The 18,566-nt window shown below is 34.6% G+C and overlaps 1 protein-coding gene across 2 annotated transcripts in view; it reads right to left on the reverse strand.

The window, feature by feature from the left end:
- ANKS1B (ankyrin repeat and sterile alpha motif domain containing 1B) overlaps nt 1-18,566 on the reverse strand; it is a 396,607-nt gene that overhangs the window by 359,836 nt on the left and 18,205 nt on the right. The gene's annotated exons all lie outside the window — the stretch shown is intronic.

Here is an 18,566-nt window from a genome sequence, read left to right on the forward strand (position 1 = left end):
TAGAATTAAGTGCTGTTGTTTAAAGAAAATAACTTGAAGCTAATAAGTAAAAAGAATTTTTCATACTGACATTTTTCATTGTCTACATCAGTAAAATGACATTCTGCTTAACATATGATTTTTAAGAACTATTACTATTGAATCTGTATTTTATTACCTATAAAATGGAATATATATATGTGTATATATATATCCACACTAGGGAATACTGATGTAGACTGGTCTCTTTCATTGTGTGTATTTGAATGATTCATTAGCTCATAAACTTAAGCAGTTGTTTTCTCACAAGTAATACTGTGTGCATACAGAATTATTTGTGTGAAACACTGTGTTCTGCACTGAGCATAATTCTACATAATGCTGGGTACCTCATCTCTCCCTGCAATTTAATTTCTTGGAAGAACAGGATTTAATTATTTTCTTGGGCGTAAGGAAGCAAAAAAAAAGTAACTTTTTAAACAATCTGCTCAGACATCTACAGATGTTCTTTTCTACAGAAGGCATTCTAATCTTTTTAATTAAAGGAAATTATTTTAACTTCATGGAATAGTAAAAATTGAGTCCATGAACTGACAGCTCCTCTGCAGTAGACAGATGATATTTATATGGCAGACAATCCTTCCTTTTTATTAGAAGGAAAGAAGCACTTATGTATTGATAAGGTACAATCTCTCATACTTCTGTATAGTGTTTATCAATTATTGTTTATTTATTGAATTATATTTTCATCCTTTGATATATACCAGCTTATAGAAGAATGAAGGAAACAAAAAGTGGTATGGAAAGTAAGATTTTAAATATTACAAAACAAAAAAATACACTACCAATCAGAACATAATTTACTTGGTTATGATAGCTTTCTTGCTTTGACTTAGAGTTGTTAGGATTTGTCAGTCGATTGTTTTTTTCAAAATGCAAGGATCCATGAATTCATATACTGTTCATGATGCGCTAGGCATCATGAATTTAAAAATAAAAAAAAAAAAAAACTAAAAACTAAAAAACTCCTACCAAAACTCCCTAAAATAATCCTCATTCATTCTTCCCAAACTTTCTTCTTTAATCCAGTCACTAATTAAAACATTGTTATATTTCCTGACTCTGGTTTTGGGAAATATTTTTAACTGAAGCTATAATGATTTTTTAAAAAAAAGCCTCTGAGACTTTATTAGAGAGTATATAAATGCACCTATGTGAAACTCCTCATGACACACAGGTTGGGCAGCTGAGAGGGGAAGGACAAAAGACAATGAGTAAATGCTGATGACTCAGAGACATAAGACAGGATGCACAGACTAATCACTGTTAGCTCCCAACGGGTACACAAAGACATGTTAAAAATCACAGCATGGTTATCAAACTACAGAACAAAGCAAACATGAGCAGGACTCGGCTGCAGGCAGCTCTCTTCCCTTGGGCTCATGCTGAAATCCTCTCCCAGGTCTTGCAGTGCAACAGGTCCAGTATATACACGGGTTATTTATGCTTTGATAACTGAGAATCAAATTCAAATTGGACAGTCTGAATACAAATTCTTACATCCTAAAACTCCCAGCTTCAGCTAAAGCTCTTCTCTTGCAATTAAAATACAGCAGGACATAAGTCCAGTCATATATAAGCTCAATAAAAAGCAGCTGACATCAAACAAAAGTCGAGTATGGACTGAGGAAAAGCCTTAAGATACCTTTTTTAGTATCATAAATATATATGATATGTGAAGAATCATTAAATGTATTGATTTATCTGTGTATTAAAACACCTGTGAAAGCAATACCAAGGAGGATCTGGCAGAAAACAAATACTATTCACTCTCCAGAAAAGAATAGTTATTGAAAGAAAATTAGCAGCTCTTCAGAATACTGTTAATATTGAATGTTCTCAAAAACATATTTCTTCCAGTGATGCAGTCAACCAAATTTCTAAATGTGGCATGCATTTGTAGGGAATGTTAGGAATCTGTTTTCCCATGTACATCAGTAAATTTAAACCTTCCCATTATATAATGTGCTTTGTATAAGATCTACAGATTGATCAAGATTAACCAGGAACACAGCTCACTGTGTTATTTACTATTAGGCCATATAATAGAGAAAGGTTAATTGCCGTAGCTATATCTTTTTTCAGTGTGAATACAATACTTATGGGTACATTCCTATATTAAACTCCCTCCATAAATAAATACTGGGTTCTTTCAACTCTTTTCACACAACTAATACTTCGTGAAATTACATAAACAATAATTATTTTTCTATAAGCACAACAGAAATCAGTCTTCGGAGTGGTTGTGAAAGCCCTTGCATATCACATCAAACACTCACCAGTTGGTTGAGGGAGGGGATTGTCCCATTCTACTCTGCATTAGTGCAGCCTCACCACGAGTGCTGTGTGCAGGTTTCGGTGCCACAATATAAGAATGATCTAAAGCTATTAGAGAGCAACCAAAGGAGAGCTACAAAAATGGTGAAGGGCCTTGAGGGGAAGCTGTATGAGGAGCAGCTGAGGTCACTTGGTCTGTTCAGCCTGGAGGAGACCTGAGGAGAGATCTCATTGCAGTTACAACTTCCTTGTGAGGGGAAGAGGAGGGGCAGACATTGATCTCTACTCTGTGGTGACCAGTGACAGGACACAAGGGAATGACCTGAAGTTGTGTCAGGGGAGGTTTAGGATGGGTATTAGAAAAAGGTTCTTCACCCAGAGGGTGTTTGGGCACTGGAACACGCTCCCCAGGGAAGCGGTCACAGCACCAGCCTGGCAGAGCTCAGGGAACTTTTGGACAATGCTCTCAGGCACAGGGTGTGACTTTTGGGGATGGCGCTATGCAGAGCCAGGAGCTGGACTTTGATGACCCTTGTGGGTCCCTTCCAACTCAGCTTATTCTATGATTTTTAGATTCCATACACTTACATGAATATACCCATGAATGCTGAGGTATGGTATATATACATCATTATTTTCTTTTGAAGAGCAGAGCACATTCTCAGAAGGACCATTCTGACTCCTTCTTTTACAAAAAAATAGCTGGCATTAAAATAAAAAAAATTAAAAGCCACTCTAATATTACTTTTATCAGAAATAAACTGAAGCAAAGTCATATTTATCTTTTTCTCAAGAATACAGATATGATGACATATTTTACAAGGAAAGATATACCCTTAGCCATTCTTTTTCCTAATTCAACTGACCTTGAATCTTTAATAAGAAAAGAGACTTTTTTCCACAATTCATTTTTGGAGATCCAACACAGTATTCCCATCCAGCATGGTGCTTGCAATTTTAAAAACATTCTTATCACAGACAGGCAAAGTCAATATTTACTAGAAAAGGAGATTTTAAAACCTCTAAATGATTAATTATGCATCCTGGAACACTTACTGACATTTGTTTAAGTCGAAAAAAAATTCCTGAAGCTCTGGCACTGGAAGCAGCACTGGGAAGAGTAACAATTTGCATCAAAGATTTTTGAATATGGATGCTGTTAGATCTGTGACCTCAATCCAGTACTAAAGATTGTTCATCTTAGAAACCAACCTGAGATGAGACTCTGTTATAGCTCTAGGACACACAGAACAGAGTGTGCTATATATAGAGTCTGCAATTCAGCTGGCTTTAATGCCTTGTCCTTCCTCATCTGGGTTTCCTCAAAAGTAGAATAATTCTTTCAGACACAAGCAAAATAGACAGAAAAAAAATGCATGATTCCATTTCCTCTTGTTTCTTGAAGGCCATCTCACACCTCATTCTCAATTTATGCTGAGATTTGAAAATGAGATTCAGAAATCAACTATAGTAACATTAATCCCTGCATCAATGTAATCAATCCCTCACTATCTTAACATATGAAAATGTAACAGATATGAGAGTCTCACTTCTTGTGTTTGCATCCACATGATATTAAATGTTATCCACATGATTTCCCATATTCTCAATTCAAATCTTCCATATCTTCATCTCATAACAGCAGTAATAATGTCCAACCTTTTTGGACAACCTGCTAAAAACCTTAGCCTAAACTCAGAACTGTGAAAGACTACAGCTCCAGGAACTCACTTCCAAAATATGAATCCTGAGATATTAAGGCTCTTGAAGTCTATCAATGTCCTATAACATATGTAGAATATTTGCGCTTTCCAGTAGAATATTTCCTCAGTTATTTAGACTCCATGAACCTAAGCAGACAATAAGCAAGGCAGAGGACATCAGAAGTGTGCAAAATTACATTTTTACAAGATATAAGGTAATTGAAAGTAACCTTGATCAAAATGAATGCAAAAGAGTACTAAAACTCTTTCCTGTTGTCCTAAAAGGGTGACTTTATAATGCTGAACTGTATAATGTAAACATTATGTTTATATTTAGTAACATAAATATTAAACTATTTGAGCCTGTTCTTTGGAGAAACATCGTTTCAAATCAGAGGTGCTCTTATTGCATTTGCTAGAGTGCTACCATGGAGTATCTGCATGTTGACTGCCTCCATCCAACTGCTAACACTCATTCTTTCCATCAGCTTTGATTTAACTTCGTTAACAAGGACACAGCTTAGGAAAGACATACAAAATATAGATAGGACAAAAACATTATAGAAATGGTAGTCACTACACAGAACGTTCAGATTACATCAACATTTCTTTCTTCTCTTAAATTGATTATCAAGTTAAATAAGGAAGTCATTCAGGGTGAAATTAGCTACTGCATTATGTACAGCTGGGCAAAACCAATCCACTGATCAAGTTTTTTCAGAGCCTTGAAGAGAGGCCTTTATCAGACATACTGCAAACCTCAAATGGAATCATTGTAACATCTAATCTTTAACACATAGAGCTATTATAATGTGAAATGTTCAAATGTTTTTTGGTATAGCATAGAAAATCTGAATAAGAATGATATTGGATGAAACTATTGCATGATACAAAATTACTAAATCAGATAATGTTATTTACAAAGGACAGTTTAAGCATAAATTCTCTATCCTATGTTAGCTAGCTATGCTCTAGCTAACTGGAACAGTAGGACAGAAAAAAACTTTCCAACAATAAAAATATAGAATTAATTCCTTAATTTCTTCTCTCAGCAACATGTCATATTTGAAATAAATAATATCAAAACAGAAGGATGCTACTCTGCACACATTTCATTTGCTATGCTTTGCCAACAGAGGTCAGAATTACCTCAGCAGCATCCAAAGCATTACTATGATCATGACTAGAAATACTTTTATAACCACAAAATTACTTTCACAAAGACAAATAACATACTTTAAATAGAAACTGAAGTTCCACAGTGACATATTACAAAGGTCTTCCAAAGCTTTTGGATATGTAACAACAATGTCACAATTTAAAATTTCCTGAACACTGTTACTGAAATAACTACAAAAGTCATATCCATCACATGACTGACAAAGTATTTGGTAAGATATGCTAGCAATCATTTAGATCACTTGGAAAATATCAATTCATCCAACATGATGCTTTCCATTGAACAAAATCATTTATGACACACAGCTTAGGAGGCAAAATGTAATTACTGTAAAATTATTCAGTAAATTTTCAGTCTATTTATGTTAGAATTCCCTATTTAAATCCATTAGAAGTTATTGTTTCTACTCTATTTAAAAGCCTTATCAAATGTAGAAATGAAATCCAAAACTAAGAGGTTTAAATGACACATAAGCTTCTACTATAAAGGAAGATTTAGCTGATGTAGACTTTCAAACAGCTTAAAAAGAACAATAACCAATCACTTATTTCCAGATGTATCTAAAGTGAACACTGTGTTTTTTAATTTTCCAAAAACCAATTACACATCAAGAAAGAAATATTCTTTGTACCTCAAATAGTTTTACTGTGGAATGTTTTCCAGAAAATGAACCTGAGACCAACTCCAAAAGTATTGCAAGTGCTCCATAGAATTGCAGCTCTCTGGATCATGAACTTTTCAACAATATTAAAATAAAAATGCTAAATGTGGGGGAATGTATTTAAAGAATAATCTTTCAGAAAAATCTTTTCAGCATCTTTCTTCTCCTTTAAATTGAACTGATAGGATACTTCACAAAATCTGTTTTGGCAAATACCTTTTTTTAAAATATATAACAAGACTCAGCCACAACAGGAATAATTTAATGTCCTTTCTGAACTTTCTGTTTGGTAAGAGATATCTAGAGAACCCAAATTTGTCTGCAAATATTCTTCCTAATATCATAGATTAAAAAAAAAAAAAATTGCAGGAGAGAGCCCAGTTCCATAATAAGACACCATGCAAAATGATTCATCACATGTCTCTCTCTAATTTAGTATCAGCACTATGGTACCTGAAGGACCCATAGAACAATTACTGTGATTTTTTTCAGCTGTGTTTAATCCAAATAATGTTCCTAAATCTTTATATAATTGAGCAGTAAAAAGCAAGTCCCCAGTTAAATAGCTTAGGTACTAAACTAAATGTATCACGCAAGGCTAGACTGGCCTATAACAAAAAGGGAAATGATACACCAGAAAAGGTTATGAAATGCATGTGTAGATGGTAGATTCCATCCTACCTTCCTTTATTATATATATAAATCTCTCCCTTTTTTCCTTTAAAGGTCATACATTCGCAGAGAGGAAGGGATCCTTGTTCGTGAAATCGCCAGAAAGCTGTAGGTTTTTAGAAAATTATGGAGATGGCAAGGCCTCTGACATACACATGGACCAGGTTCTCTAGAAGCTAGTTAGCATTAACTCTTAAAAGAATCCAGACACAAAACCCCCTGAAAAACAGACTCCAGCTGAATTTACCTGATTCTGAATTAACTTTAAATTTCAATTATCTTTAATTTTGGAAAGAAAGATCTTTTACTATACCTCGTTCTAAGGTCACATTTAACAACTAGATTTAACTGTCAGTTCAGTCTTGGCAGTAAAATTATCCAGATGAAGCCATCATTTCACCAAAGGGAGCACAATTGGATTTCAAATAGTAAGAAAAGGGGCATTTTCCCCCAAGTGCTGAAATACTGACCAAAACTACACTTGTCATATTTGGAGTCACACTAGAAAATTCATATATATATATATATATATATATATATATACATACATATATATATCCTTCCAATGGAATTAAATTTTAAAAGTGGCCAAGGCCCAGCTAGATGGCAGTTCAGGGCTGGCCTCCCCATGGTCCACACAGGCAAAGAAGCTTATATAGATGGGTCTGACAGCTTAATTTAGCAAAATTCAAGGAACTTTTCTCTCCTAGGGTGAGTGGGTTGTAGTAGAAGGTAAATGTTTAAAAACTGTCTAGTTACTGGAATAAGTATCTCCTGGATTTTCAAGAAGCCACCTGAAAAGAGTGCAAAGTGATCTGAAGGAACTTGGCATCTTAAAAGGCATGAGAGCTCAACCTAAGTTTATATGTAAGACCTGCACAGGACGTGATTTGAAAAAAACACACAGAGCACAGCATTGCTCCTATCATACTGATAATGGAGACACTGAATTAATTAGGGGTACATTATTAGCATAAAGATTCCATACAGCCATGATTCCATACAGACTTTGATCATGCCAGTTCAGAGTAGACTGAATGCACAGAGAATTTGTAAATATTTTCTCTAAAAGCATAATCAAAGCTGGAAGGTTAATTTCTCCTTGGGCATGGAAACAGAATACCAGGATGCAATTCATGGTTGCAGAAATTCTAAAGCTATACCAAATCTACAGATATACAGTAAACATAACAGAAATAAAAGTTTTTTTTTTTTTTTTTGTAAAACATAAAACTTTAACAGTCCAACCAATGAAGGAACAGATTCTCATTATGTGAAATACAAATTTTAACCTAATTGATCATATAGTTCTGCCACATAGAAGACAAAACTTTAGGAACAGTCTAGGGTATGAAATAATTTCAGAACAGCTTGGAGGTTTTTTTGAATGGCAAGATGAATTTTACAGCTTCAGTTTGGTAGCCATCACAGTTACAAAAATCTTCACATAGAAGTAAATTGGTACAGGACTGTATTTTTAATTTTACAAACAGAAACTGGTTTTTGGCTTTCCCACATCGAGTCACTTTGAACAACCTAAAATCCCTAACAGATTCTCCAGACAATAATTTTTAGGCAGTAGAGTTTTATGTACTTCTCTTCCATGTCACAGAGGCACAATTGTTTCAGTCCTCGTTTACAAAATAGCAGTGGACAGTCTGGAATCTAGACTGTTTATATACTGTTGAGATCAAAGCACAATTGATATCATTAAAACTATCTGGCTCTGCTTAGCTCCCAGAAAATATGTCAAGGGTTGTACGCAGGTTAGAACCCTCCATTCTGCCAGACCCTGAATACCATGTCAGTTCTCTTGTCACTTCAGCTCTGAACCATTTAGGAACTCAGGCTGCACCACCAAGAGTAAACGAAACATGTTTGGAACTATTTTCTGGCACTAAGGTTACACTGGTATAGAATGCTCCACACCTACACTACTCAAACCTTCTAAACAGGATAGCTGCATCCAGATTGTCTATCAGGCCCTAGGCACATACTAATTCTTCAGCTCTGCTTGGTAGCTCTTTCCTTGGGAGAATGCCACATGGCACCTTCCAGTACCCAGGAACGTTCCCTGGCATGTTAAAGTTAGATGCAGCCTCACATTCCTGTCACAAATTTGGCAGAAGCCTGTCATTCACTAGCAGCATTTATCAGCTTAGAGGATGCAAGAGCACCACTGTTTTGAGTTTGGGTCCAGACAGATCATGATGAGCTTCTGGCCCACGGTTCATGTTTCTGCTTTATGCCTTTGATTCTCCCAGCAAAGGGCATAGAAGGAAGAAGTAGTGGTACACTGACCCAAATTCCTTTTTTAGTTCATTGCTTGACTGCTTGACACCAGCATAGAGGATAAGGGGGAGGAAAGTTGTAGATGTGAATATCCCAAACAATATACCACTGATGTTAACTTCTTTTCTTCTTTTCTCCTCCTTCACATCATATTGATGGAAATTCCTAGCAGCACATCCCTAACTGCATAGTACACCTGCAAGGCTGCAAGGCAGTCTAGGAGTCTCATTCTGGCAAAAGTTTAGGAAAGGAATCCACAATGGACTCAGAATTACCTTATTCTAGGAAAATATTGCTAATGGCTATAGCAGCACGAATCGCTTCAACTTTTTAGCGGAAAAAAACACTTAACAAAAAAAGCGGTCTTTTTTCAGTTCAAAAAATCAAAGGCATAGTATATGCATATACTATGCATATTTTTCATATTGCATATGAAAATCCTTCACACCGAAAATACCTACATTTAAGTTTTATAAACAGGGACTCTGGAAGAAACTTCATATTCTACAGAAGGAAGCCAGAAGTACTGGGTAGGAAAAAAGAATTAATCCCACCAATACAAAGCAAGTTGAAATTAAAGACAGCCAAAGCCTTACTGAACTGACACATTTCTCACTTCTCACTTCCCAGTCATCACAAATCAAGGAGAAAGAAGCCTTCCTAGGTGAGAGGGACCTAGTTAAACATTGGAAATTTGTCCCACTTATCAGAGATATTATTTTCCATAATTAATTAGACGGTCTCTCCAGAAGAAAAAACAAGTTTCTGTCCTGTGAGATCAGGTCAAGGATGAAAGTGAGAGTTGGATATCCATACCCATGATGAAGAATATGCTGGAACTAGGAAATTCCATAGTGCCAGTCTGTCATACTACCTCTGAAAATCCCTCAAAAATGAAAAACAAAGGAAAGTATAAATGAGGAAATTTAAATAGAGAAGAAAGGAACTCCAATGCCTCATCATAGTTGAAGCAGGGTAGGAGGCACATTCAATTGATCTCTGTGACAAAGTTTCAGCTTCTGGAAGGCTGAGGTAATAAAATCGAACTACAGAATGCTGTCTTACATCTCCTACTCACAGTTCACAAGCCTGTAGTAGGTCAAATTGTTTGATAATGTATTGAGAGCTTCTAGTAATTGAAAGCTTTGACTGGATATACTGATCTGAAAGATTAGCCAGCTTCCAGTATAGCAGAGAGAATTTTGTATCACTTTGTTAATGGATCACATGGTGGCACAGCTCCATTTCCACACCAAATCATTACAGTGAAATTAAAAAGGTGCTCTAGTCCACCTGAGCATGGAAAACTGTAACAGAAGATACCTGGAGTCACAAAAAGTCCAAACTACAGGACTATATACTGGAATTATTCATAATCAATTTTAAGTTACATTTCCCATAGATAAATCACATTATGGAAAAAAACTATTTTACAGAGCAAGAGACACAAATGACCCCTGTCGATTTAAAGATAAAATTGCATTGAATTTTATAATGTGAACTGTTCTTCAAGCTCAAGGTGGACCTCTTTTTCTTTCAAACTTGAACGTAGCTGGTTTCCCATTGGTTTCTTATGCAATAAAAAAGAAACTGATTTCTTGACCACAGTCACAAAAAGTTGAAGGAAAATTGGAATGGTACAGCTATGGGGCTGGGAGGAGAGACTCAAGAAGATGTTTTAACCAATGCCAGTACAAACTAAAACACCTATAAAAACAAAATGCAATTAATATTGTGTGTTATAAATAAAATTAATAAAAGAAAAAGGAGGAAAGAAATCAAAATTCAGATCATTTGAATTGAGCTCTTACCAGTTGCATCCTGCAATGATAGCCATTAAAACATCACAAAGATTTGGTAGCAGGCTCTACTACCTTCTTTACACTTGTACATGGTGGATGAAGTGAATTATAGGCACTGGAAATCAAGGAGTTCTAATTTCAGCTGCATCGTCTTATGTGTGCAGAAATAAATCAACCACAAACTTGCAGTCAACCACAAGATTAAAAATAAGAAGAAGTACTCAAGTTAGTTATACTATAAAAGTCATATTATTTTTTATTCTTAATTTAGTATTTCTAGTGATGTGGTTTACTGTGAAATAAAAGGAGTACATAGTTCTAAACTTAGACCTCAACCCATGGATCTCAAATGAAATATAAAAGAGGAACAATAATCCATATGTATATAATCCACAATTAGAAACTATCTATCTCCTTAGCACACTGTAAAATGTAACTTTATTTTAAATTTAACTTAATTTTAAATGTGGTTATTGCAATAAGCAAAGACAGGCATCTGCAAATACAGAATAAACTCAATTTCTAAATGCTCCTCCACACACTGTGGAGGGTTTCATAACGATGTATATGCATATACTATGATTATTCACTTCTTCCCAAGGCCATTTCCATTCCTTGGAAACTATTTTCACACTTAGACATTGAGCTACACAAGCAGAACTCATATTTGTAAACTATCTGAGGAAGAAAGTTCCATATTCTCCAAAAGACAATATGTGGATTTTACCCTTACAAAGGTGACCAATTAGTCTTTCTACCCTGAACACAACCTAAGCATTGAGTGAATAGGATATTATACCAAATTCAACATAGTTACTATCAAATCATCATCAATATTTCAGCATTGTAAAGACAGCAACATAAAATAAGGTTTTACTACGACAGTTGGTACTATACTATAAAACATAAATTATGCATAAAATATTTTGAAGTTGAATGAGAGCAGTTACTTTGTCAATAATTCAGGCAATAAAAGAACAGCAATTCCCAATGTTTTAAGTGTTTCCAATAGCATTTGATTCTTTTTTTATTGGTTCTATTGCTATTTCTTTATTCCTGTAATTAAGATGAAAACATAAAATGAGGGGAAGTTATAGCTGTATGAATAAAATGGTGATTTTTTTCTCCTGATATTTTTCTGAATTCTTTTTATGTAAGGGGATAAAGTTTCTTTAAATAAAGCTGTATTTTCAGGATAAAAGAAATCAAAATAAAAACATTTGAGAAACTTCAGTCCAAACTATCAGCATAATTATTTCACAATTGTTACTGAAAGAAAAAAAAACCTTAACTTCCAAAACTAAGGGACTGGAGTATCTTTTAAGAGTAGAAGCTGAGTCTTGTAGCACTGTTTAGGCTAGAGAAGGCTTGGGGAGGATCTCACAGTAAGTATACAGTGGGAGGATATAGAGAAGACAATGCCAAACTCTTCTCAGTAGTGCCCTGTGGCAGGACAAGAGGCAACAGACATGAAGTTCAACACATTAAATTCCACCTGGGAATAAGAAAACACTTTTTTATTGTAAAGATTATGGAACACTTGAGTGGGATGGCCCAAGACACAGTGTGTCCATTCCTGGAGATACTCAAGATCTGACTGGGCAACCTCTTCTAGCTGACCTCTGCAGATGACCTCCTAAGGTCTCTTCCAGCATCTGTGATACACATTTATTTTACATGAAGATGTATTAATTTTTTTACTAAGATGTCCATCTCTTGAAGTCATGCATGAAAGTACATATAATAGAAAACTCATCTGTAATTTTTTTTGTCTTCAAATAAATACATATACAGGAGAATTCAAACTCTCCTCTTCAGCTATACAGAGCTTCATCTAAAAAATTAATCTAGACACCAGTAAGCAGATTGCATCAAGGGTAACTCACTTATTATAGTGATGGAGTAAATATACCCAGTCAATCCAAACCAACCAGGTTTTTTCCTTTCTAACACATGTAAGGCAAGTGCACCTCACATTCCATTCTACACACACTTCCTGAGAAACTTGGAGCTAGGACATGCATTAATAACATCTCTGCTTTTGGCAGTCCTAGAGAGGCATGTAGGAGATACACTGAACTGCATTCAGTACTGCCATAAAGTCCTCCATTAACCACTAGGAAAGGAATAATGAAACTGGTCAAAAGCTGATCAAATGACTTGTACCAAAGACCACAATACACAACTACCCAAAAAACTTGCAACATACCTGTTTCTTTTCTCCTAAAAATCTAAATGTTTGTGGTCCAGACAGCAAGACAATTTGAATAATTTCATCTTTTCAGAGTGTTTGTGACAATGTAAATAATAGACTGACTAGGACAACAGAAATTCTATCCCAATAAAAGATAACTGAAAAGATAATTTTCAGAGCCTGAAGGAACTTCTAGGTACCAGAACTACTTTACCGTGAAGTTGTTTGTGAAGAATGCCACCTTTAACAATGACAGACTGCAGTGGAAAACAAAGGAAACATGCAACCATCTCTATCAACTCCTAATGAAGAAAGTAACAGATAAGGAGAGTTACTAAATTAGTACACCTTAAATTAGTCAATGAGAAAATAATAATATCAAAGAGAAAGGGAGGAGAAAATTACTCTTGTCCAACAGTCTCACTGCTTAAGAATCCAAGTAACAGTAGCAAGTAGTGAACATGATTGATCACAATCAATTCTTTGGCCAAGCTTCAGCACCAGAAGAACTTGTAGCTGTGGATATTGTTGCCAGAAAAGACAGAATGCTTATGATGAGAATTTAACTGTGAAGACATTCAGAATATATGAAATGGACCTTTGGAATCATCTCATTCAATCACTTTCTCTGAGATACAAAAATTTCAAAGCTGGAGCTAATTTTGAGGTTAGTTCAGTTTGCTTGGGAAATTGTGCAGTCAAATTTTAAGTCTTTTCAGTCATGGATATTACACCATCTCTCTTGCCAGTCTTTCACAGAGCTTGATTACCCTAACTGTGATTTTTATTCGTAATACCCAACATAAATTTCCTTGTTGCATTTTGTATCTGCTCCCACTTTCCCCTTGCTGTGCACACCTGATACAACTGATAAGACTGGGGCCCTTTTTAACCCAAAAAGAAGTAGTTTAGTTGAGGACACCTTAATGAGATCCTATTTAGTGCTATTCTGTCTGAACAACTCTTTCAACTTCTCATATGTCAGTGCTCCAGCTTCTTAATGATCTTGCTGTGTTTCTCTCTTCTGGATTTTCCCCAGTTGGTTTATATCTCCTATAATGAAGTCCAAAACTTCACACTAAAACTTGGTCTGATATTATATTAATAATACAAATGAGATTATAAACATTAATTATCCATGTAGAACTTCCTCAGATCTTAAATAAAATTTTTTGAATAGCTGATCTATTAATAAAAAAAATCAATTGTAATTTCAAACCACCTTATGAATTTTGTTCTATTTTAAGTCTAACAAAGAACAACAGCTTGGATTTACTTTGACCATAACTGTCCCACTTTAGAAGGAAAATCCCACGTAGAGAAGATTTTTGGGTGATGGGTAATGCTAGATCCATTTAAATTAAGCCATAATGTATTTGGTTAATCTGTAATCAGTCAACTGTATGATGTTCCACTGACATTGCTTCTTGTAATTTCTAATACTCTGTCTATTATGCTTTCTGGGAATTTTCAATCATGCCCTTCACTAAATGTATTCATAAACACCTGAATAGGAAATAGTTTAATGCACCTGCCATGGGATAATGTAACAGAAAACTAATGCATGATGCACTCATGTTTAGATATCATACTCTTCTAAGAATAGTAATGCAATACCCTGAAGATGTGCTCAAGTTCCTGTTGACTTCAATATCCTTGGTAAAGTACTAAAAGGGAAACATCTCTTGAAGATTGCAGAAGAATTTTATTTCTCAGGTATGGCCTCAAGGAACACCATCTAAAGGTGCTTTTTTCGACTCACTGCAAACTGCATCTTCAATATGGAAGGACAAATAGGATGGTTCTCACAGATCCAGTATAAAACATAAAGATCTATTTCAAAACATGGGCATCCAGATATAAAGTTTAAGTTATAATAAACATGCTGGGTGCTGCAAATAATCACTAATTTTCCCTACAGTGAAAGCCACATTATCACTAGGTTTGATAAAACTTTTGAAAATGAAATGGCAAACCTGTACACAAGGCATAATTTTATCAAGAGAAAGCAGCACACATTATACCAGTAATCTTCTGCCATGAGAAAATTTTCACCAATCTGAGGATCTCCTTTAATATAAACTTATTTTTAAAATTATTAAAAATATGTCACAACTTACTGTCTTAATACACCATTTAAGTAAAAAAGATTATCATTATTTGAGGTGCCAAGAACAGATCCTGGTGTATAGTGCTAGATCAGCTACATGTTCAAGTAACAAATTTTGCTCCAACTACCTGCTGGTACTGACAGATTAGAACTCCCCTGGGTGTTTAAAAACAAAATGAACCAGGCACCAGGATGTGTCCCAGCCACCAACTCTATAAAATACACTATTTTTATTACAGATATCAGAGAAGAGGAACAAAAATACCAAGATGCACCTACTGAAAGTTGAATGGAACTGAATAGAAAAATGCAGACATCTGAGGAACTTTAAATAAATACAAACCACTAGCCCATACTAAGAGACGTGAGAAGAAATTACAATTTTGGCACACACTTTTGTCATCTTGTGAAAAATTTAGATAAGCTGTTGGGAACTTTTCTATTAGTGTTGTTTGCCAATACTGTGGTTTTGTATTGTAAATTGGGATTAGGAGTATTCTTACAGTATGTTGCTAGAGAATTTAGGTTCCTGGAGCTTTCTTGAGATCTCTCAATTCTTTTGATAGTATAAGAAAAAGTATATGTGTAGAGTGATTACCTAAAGAATCTGATACCAATTTCTTCATACTCAGTATTCTTTATATATTTTCTCTTTAAAATTTAATTTTCTTCTTTAAAATATTCTTGGCTTATCAAACTGTTCATCTTTAACCCATTCCTGCAGATTATCAAGGTTTTACTATAGTCTAATCCTGTTAATTATAAAGTATTTTGCAATAGTTTCTAGTTTTTCAGTATCTGTCAATTTGACTAATGCAATTTTAGTTTCTTCCTCCAAAACAAAAATACTCTGCAGAATCAAACTCTGACATTTCTCTAAGTAAGAATTTATTTGAAGACACTGAACAGAGGAAACAAACAGGTTATAGGAGTATGGGAACTCTCAGACCAGACTTTGTTGAGATTAGCTTGGGAGTCAGCCACATTTAAATGCATCTTCCTCTTTGTTTTACTGTTAGTGTAACCCTCTGGCTACTAACATTAAAATTTGGTAGAATAAGCTATCATTTACAGTCTCTATGTTTATAGTCCCTTATCTTGTAACACTTTAATCCATGACAACATTCATGTTCCAGCTAATGCAATGATTGTTTTTTTCAACATTAAGGTTTTAAGAATCACAGTATTATTTTATTTACTTCAATCTGATAATATATTTAAAATAAAAATGTTGCATATTCTGCATTCCTTTCATTAACCAATTTTATAATTATCTTTTAAGATGGGACCTAGTTTTACCTAAATTATCATTCATTAATTATTAATGTTTTCTGCTCAGGTTCTGGATAAGGAATGATTTTTTTCTTCACATTCCAAGTTAAATGAGAGTAAAATATTATATTGGACTTAGAGAAAGTCATATTTATCATAATATTTTTCCTTTCTGAAAACTCTACACCATACCAAGGGATGAGTTCAGTTCTTCACAGTTTTCTTTAAAGAAGAATTCTCAGATATGGCAAAAATTTTCAAGCTAAAACTCTTCGTAAAATAAAACGTCCAGCATATATATATATATTAGTTATGTTGCATGAATTCTGAAATTTGCATTTTTTGGGTGGAAAATTTTACAAGGTCTTCTCCCATTGTTCATCAGTCAAATACTTTGGGAATGTATGTTTCAGTGTTAAGATGGATTTATAAAAGTGTTGAATGTACTGACATTATGAAACTGTTTCTCTACTTGGAACATGTTACCAATGCAGAAGTTCTAGTGCAACACAAAGTACCTGCATCATGCATATATATGCTGGATGTGAGCAAAACAGTGCTTTTCATGGCAGAGAGAAATTCTCCCATTCACTCTGCAGAGCAACTAATCAAACCAATAAAATTAGCTTCATTTACTGAAGGATTTATTGGTTCCTTGTAGATATATTTATAGATACATACGTAAAAATAAAGGCCCTTTTTCCCTTTTTTAACCAAAAACTTTTTGGTTCCAACTTTTCAAGCATATGTATGTATGATTTTTTTTTTGAGAAGTCACTTAAATATTAAGATTTCTAAAACTATTTCCATACTGCTTGATTGCTGCATTCCCTTCATTCTACTATAATAACCAGATTTTCTTTCATAAACAAGAAGTTCCCTGAGTGTACTATTTACACACTAGTGCACTCTAAGACTGTCCATCCTACCATGCAGAATTAAATAAATCACAGTCTTCTGTAAAACCATGCAAAAAAACTACTGCCCATCAGTAAAATGCAGACTCAGATATGTTCTTTCTCTGACTAACTTTTCTTTTTTATGGATGGTGAATTTAGCAAGTGCGCGAGCATCACTGCCTATTATGCATTACCTCGTCTCCCCAGTGTAAAATCACATTTTATTTTGCTTATGATTAAACTGCTTTGTTTAAGTTGAAATGTCACATGTCAGACTTCTAAGAAAGGAGCTCTAGAGTAGAAGAAGAAAATAGGGGATGAGGGAATGATATCTGAATTAGCATATTAAGGGAAATTCGCAAGGAATTAAAATAAATGAGAAGACAGAAAAGAAGACCCAACTCATACAGGCAAGACATGAAATTTGGAGAGGGGCTGTTGAAATAATATAAATAGCTGAGGAAAAGACTGGCAGCATTAGCCTCCCAAGGGTAAAATGAAGAGCTATGAAAGGACACAAAGAAACACAGAATATTTGGAATAAAGGCTAAAAAAGCTAAGAACACAATTGGACAGAATTGTGAGCTGAATTTTCATCAAGTTACCAGAAACACTTGTTACACACTCTTCCAGAATGTGTTTTCTTAAAGTGAATTCCATAATAACTGAGCAAATGTCAGCAACACTTTCAACAAAATAATAATACCCACAATGTACCTGTACCAAGCATCCTAGTCAAGCATACAGAGTTGTGTGCAGCACACCCTGAAGTGTTTCATTTCTCATTGACCTGCATCAGGTTATGTAGTTAGTGGCTTATAAATTTCATAAGGCCAAAAGATGACTTCTTTGGCCATGAATAGCCAGGGTCTTAGTCCCATGAGTTGCTATCATGCAGCTGGTCAGTTGGGATGCAAAAATTGAACATGTTTGATACCACAAACATGATGGAATTTCTAGTTTATCGTGGTTTTTTTACAAAAGAAAAGAAAATTTTATATATCTATAATTATGTAAAAATATTTTAAGAAATCACACTGAAAAGGAAATAAATAGCACAAATAAATTTTGCTTCCTTTTTTTTTTTCTCATTAAATCTGCCTCAGCCTGTCTATGTAACCTACTCTGGAGGTAGTTCATGAATCTGTACAACACAGCCTGCTAAATGTGAAGTTAAACAGGAAGGGAAATAGATTCTGAATGGACTAGAGGACTGCATGGGAAAAATGAATAAATTTGTATGCAGGGTAGTGCAATATTGACCTAGAGATGCAGACTTTTTTGTACCAAAGAGGTTTTCTGACAGTAGAAAAGTCTCTTAAATCTAACTTTACAAGAATGATCATCAAGCATGTAACTTTCAGAATACCCACTTCATATTCTGAGTTGTAACTGTACAAGCACTATATGCAGTTGCCCTGCTAGTCAGAGGAAATTGTGCTTTGCACTTTTAAATGGTTTGTGA

The sequence above is a fragment of the Vidua chalybeata genome, chromosome 5 (genome assembly GCF_026979565.1).
Source record: "Vidua chalybeata isolate OUT-0048 chromosome 5, bVidCha1 merged haplotype, whole genome shotgun sequence".
NCBI lineage: Eukaryota > Metazoa > Chordata > Aves > Passeriformes > Viduidae > Vidua > Vidua chalybeata.